Source organism: Neopelma chrysocephalum, unplaced genomic scaffold, assembly GCF_003984885.1.
Source record: "Neopelma chrysocephalum unplaced genomic scaffold, ASM398488v2 Primary Assembly neopelma1_252, whole genome shotgun sequence".
Taxonomy (NCBI): domain Eukaryota; kingdom Metazoa; phylum Chordata; class Aves; order Passeriformes; family Pipridae; genus Neopelma; species Neopelma chrysocephalum.
Window position 1 is genome coordinate 1,740,934 of NW_020897914.1, and position 5,229 is coordinate 1,746,162.

At 44.1% G+C, this 5,229-nt stretch overlaps 1 protein-coding gene across 9 annotated transcripts in view; it reads right to left on the reverse strand.

The window, feature by feature from the left end:
- Positions 1-4,932, reverse strand: part of GIGYF2 (GRB10 interacting GYF protein 2) — a 72,565-nt gene extending 67,633 nt beyond the window's left edge. For 6 of the 9 annotated variants that reach the window (XM_027703808.1, XM_027703805.1, XM_027703804.1 and 3 more), the window contains exon 1: positions 4,510-4,932. The gene's annotated coding sequence lies outside the window, so the exon portion shown is untranslated. The remainder of the gene's footprint in view (positions 1-4,509) is intronic. The other 3 variants (XM_027703807.1, XM_027703806.1, XM_027703802.1) reach the window with 2 other exon arrangements.
- Positions 4,933-5,229: the final 297 nt, after the last annotated feature.

Genomic DNA, 5,229 nt, shown 5'->3' on the forward strand with positions numbered 1-5,229 from the left:
AGTAATATTTATAATAATAATTTTAGTAATATTTAGTCCGTGCCATTCCACAAGATGTCAGGGATCAGGATGCCTGGTCTGCCTACCTGCTCCCCAGCAAGATCAGCAGCCAATGCACCCAAAGCTACACACAGAGAGGTGCTGCAGCAGCTCTCTCACACTCCTCACACACATTATCCAGCCCATACCTACATTCAGGGTGGAAGAAGACAGCTTCAGACTACGCTCACTGAAAACATTCACTGAATTAACAGATCTGGCTTCTTGTGGGGGCTTGGGGCTTTGTTTTACATGTCATTGACACAAAGCAGTTTCTTTGGGCTTTGTGGAAATTCTCTCCCCCCACACCTTCTTAAGGTTTCCTACTCATGAAGTTCTGAGACTGTACTCCTATACTTCAGGAAACATTCAACACAGAGAGTGTGTCTGACAAAGGGTCCTAACAAAGAATTACAAGGTGTATCACACTTATATCACGCATATCTTGGTCAGCCAGGAAGGCAGAGGGTAACTGGTTACTATGTATGAATTGCAACACTTTTTAACAGCTTACCACTTCTCTTCATGTTAATATTGCTGAAGATATTCACTCGTTTTAATGTAAGAACCATATCTTTTAAAATCGACTTGTGATGTCTGGTCCTGCCTTAGTACTCTTAAAGCTTAGTGCAACAGAGAAAATTACATATACAGATGATTCAGCATTAACTAAGCCTATTGTAAAAGCTTCCACTGGCTTTAATGGTAGTTGAACTGGGCCTCTCATTTATTAAATCAAGTTATGAGATGCCTTTACTTAAAAATCTTGCCATATGCTACTTCCATGATCAGCCCCACTCACTTTCCATCACACACAGTCTAACACTGACGTCAGCCCTGCTTGAGCAGGAGGCTGGAGCAGACAACCACCAAGGCTCTTCCAGCTAAACCATCCTCAGATTCTAACATACATGGCTCAAAAAAATCATTTATACATCCCATCACTTGCCAGTCACACCAACTCCTTGCCACACAGCATTCTGACTAAGGCTAAAGGCTTGTGACTTCAGCTCTCCATCCATCACCACAGAACTTCACCCCAAGTCATCTCCTTAGTGTCCAAAGCACGTCCTCTCCTTCTGCTCCTTCCAGCCTGAACTGACCCACCACCACACACAGATCACATCTGTTTTTACCCAAACTGACCTGCCCATGGACATCCACAGCCTCTGAATGCCCCACTCACACAGTCAGTACCTTTATCATAAAACACTATCAACAGGATGCCAAGTGTTTACAGCTGTTGTCAGCGACAGGAGGAAGATTTTTTTTTTAAGTGTTTCATTGTAACAACGACTTGAAACAAGTATTTCTCTACTGAATAAAAAGGACAGAGTTCCCCTAAGCAAACACTGCCTTCCCAAAGGGCAGTGCATCATGCTTTCTTTCACCAGAACAACAATATTTAACAATACTAAAGTATTTTTCTAGCCAATTTTTGTAACGTGTTATATGTAAGCTTGTTTATCTCTTCACAATGCCAAACTACATATACAAGAGCCACTGGTAAAGTGTGAAATGCTGCAGGGGGATTTTTCTAGATTCCCTAGATTTTTTCAAATGTATGGCCAAAAGGAGAGAAAGTGATAATGTAGTTTTAATAACTAGCTGAGGGAATCAAAAAACAGTAAGTGATCCAAAAGGCACATCAACAAAGCAGTATTTTAAAACAATTCTTTAAGTGTTCCTCAAAATTTCTCATTGACCTACAGACTCTACAAACTCTACACAGCTCCTGGTATTCCTTCTGCTTTTCTCTGTAATCCTGGAGTCTACATATCCAGTTTCTACACACTCCAAGCTTTAAGGATCACAGAACAGGCTGACTCTTGAAAACACACACTTCGACTTCACACTTGCCAAAAACCTCAGATGCATCAAAACAATTCTATGCATCCTTTCCATTACAAAAAAAAAAAAAAAGAAAAAAAAGCAAGAAGGACATAAAAATTTCAATTGCAGCTTAGTTTCCCACGTGACATCAAACCATCACAGTGTCTGAATTCAAGCAATGTTTAATCACCTTTAGAGGAAAGGGACTGACGAACCTCCCTCTGCAAAAACAGAGAAGTGGACGCATTTTGTAACCAACACACTGTGGCAATCTCAGCTACTGACAAAGCCATGCAGAGACCTCAGCCTGCTACAATCCCCAGCTGAGCTAAACATGAAAAAGTAATGGTATTAAACATCCCCATGGCGAACTACATGGTTTTATATATCTACACACCAACCACAAGAGGGCCAATGCTGTACAGACCCTGTCACTTAGAGCACTGAATTCTCCTCAGTTCCATCCAGAACTCAGGCGCACCTGGAGCAAACTTGTGAAGTTTTCTCAGTTCTGGCCATTTTCAAGCCAGATCATTTGTGCAACCAAACAAACGTTCAGGAGTTGACAGCAAAAGAGAAAAGGAGCAGCTAAGCTGGGCAGAAAACTGACTTTGTTCCCATGAGAGCAAAGCCCATCCCCCTGCAGCATTTCACACACCTAGCGCTGCAAACGTCACTCCGTGAATCCAAATAAATTGATGAGAAAACCACACAAAGAAAAGTCCCTTTCAACACAAACGCTTCCCCAGTAACAAAGAGATGGGTTTCTCCTTACCAAAGCATCCAATGAATCTCTAGCAAGAGAGGAGAAGGCAGGAGAAGGCAGATCAGGTCCATGCTTTTATGCCCACAAACAGAAATTTTATGGCTCTGCCCCTTAGCTCTATCTATAATCATGAATAAAATATAGCTTATTTCCACTAATCTTTGAGCAGAAGCTCTGAGAGGGAAAAAATAAAAACAGAAAAATAAGGGAAAAATGCTAGGAAAGGGATTTTTTTTCCTGAATCAAACTTAGTACCATACTTAAAAAGCCCTAAGGAAGAATTTTAAAGACCTCAATGAAAGAACAACACACACATGACAGTTACTTGAACTTACAAGATCAGACAAAAGCAGGCAGAGTCAAATTTCATATTCTTAGTATTTCAAATAAATTAATAAACAAAGAGCTGAAGGCCTGAATTACTTTAAAGAGGGGGCAGAGGGGAAGGCCCAGACCATGGCCCAGGTGCCCCAGGTCATCTTCACCAGTTACTGTGAACCAGAGTTTCCCTTCTAGGTTTAAATACAAAGATGACAGACAGGTGGATCAATACCAGCAAAGCCCTTCAGCCAGTCAGCTGCCCCAACAAGGTGTTCCAGGTGACTTTGACGTGCACGGTTGTTTTTATTTTAATGAAGTAACTATAGATCTTAAAACACCTGCCAATTTTTTCTTATAGTCAGGTACAAGGAACTCCAGTTTGTGATAGAATTTCATTCAGACAACTGGTCTCAGTAGAGATGCAATGGTGCTTAGTCTCAATGCCTTAGAAACACCCCAAACCTTCTTCGTACTCCTCTTTTACATGCAAAGTTTTTTCCTCGATCCAGGAACAAAACAGTAGGGAAAAAATTAATTGTAAAGCCCTCAACTGTCTATTTACAAGTATTTTTTTCCCACTTACATCCTCATAGGGATCATATTTTTAATTTCCTGTAGGTTTTAGAAAAGCAAGAAAAATGCTAATAGGAGCACCTGATGATATTTTACCTCAAGACCGACACCTGTAACGAAAACAGGATCTGCAAGAGTCCAAGTTTTTGCTGTGGTATCACAATTTTTTCTAAGCACCCTATGAAACAAATCATCCCTGTTACAAGACTACTGTGCATTTTAGTTCTGTGCTCTTTTTTTAAAAGACAGGGTCAAGAAACCATTCACAGAAGGTCCCAAAAGAAACACAGTGCCCAGGTACCCCCATGCATGTCCCTGTATCCAGGGCCTGAGCGACTCTTATAAACATTAAACCCCATGATTTACACTCGGTACTGTCACATACTGAAAGGGGCTGCCAAAGGCTCAGTACAAGAGGTGACATCCACCTTCCAGGGATAAATCTCTGCCTTCTCTTTAATCCAGCAGACTAGTAAACAGAATCTTTAATTTAATTTTTTTTTAAACACACATTCAGTGAGAAATTAACACCAACACACATCTGCTGACACCAGCTGACTTGTAGAACTACAAGAACCTGGGGAGCAAAACAGGTGCAGAAGGGGCAAGGGACACTCCAACATTTCTGTTGGCACACCCAGGGTCGATTGGGACCCGTTTTCACCTCAGCACCAACCAACTGTTCAAACGATGCCTATTCAAGGGAATGGCAAGAAAACCAGCACCTCAGAGTAGTAATGCTCTTATTATCTATTGCAGCCAACAACCAATAACAAGAGCTTAAAAACACCAAAACAAAGCTTTTGCTGTTGACAACTGCAACCAATTTTGTTTACAAAGGTTCCCAATTATCACGCTGTGCATCAACCAAATGTTCCATTCACAAAGCAGCAGATGAATTTGTGTTTATTAAAGAGTTTCTTAAGAACAAAAGCAACCAGCAGTGTTATGGGAAAAGGAAAAAAAATTACACGTACTTTCCAGGAACTTGCCCAAGTCAGCTCCTGAAGCAAGAAAACAGAATGAGCAGCGAGAAGTTAGAAAAATATAATGAGTTCAGAAGTTCCTTCCCCGCCCACCCAAGCAAGCAGACACTCAGAAGTTACAGTAAGAGCAGCACACCACGAACGCTGAACTGCAGCTTACTGGGGAAAATGTAGGGTTTTATTCCAGAAGCACTACTTGGCAACACCTCCTTTTGGCCTACACCTTGTTCCACCTCAAAGTGCAGCCACATGGGACTAAAAGAGTGGAAACAGCTCTGTTGACACTGAAACTACTTGTCTTGGATCAATACCAAAGGCACACAATGCTGATCGATGGTCCCTTCGGCCTGCCAAGGCCTCTCCAGTCAAACACTGCCGGTCACGGCTGCTCCCGGCGCCCGCTGCCCGCGGGGGAGGCTCGGGGCTGCCACGTTCCCCGGGCTGTGCCCCCTGACAGGGCCGGGGTGCCGGAGCAGGGCTCCCCGCGGCGGGCTGGCAGGGACGGGCGAGTTCACTGGGTCAGTGCGAGGGGACACGGTGCCGCCTGACAGGCCCCGCAGAGCCCCGGGGGAGCGCAGGGCCCGCCGGCCGCAGACCCGCTCGGCCCGCAGGAGCTCCTGGGGAGCGCAAGGCCCGCCGGCCGCAGCCCCGCTCGGCCCGCAGGAGCCCCCGGGGAGCGCAGGGGGCCCCTCCGGGCGCGCCCCCCCCCCC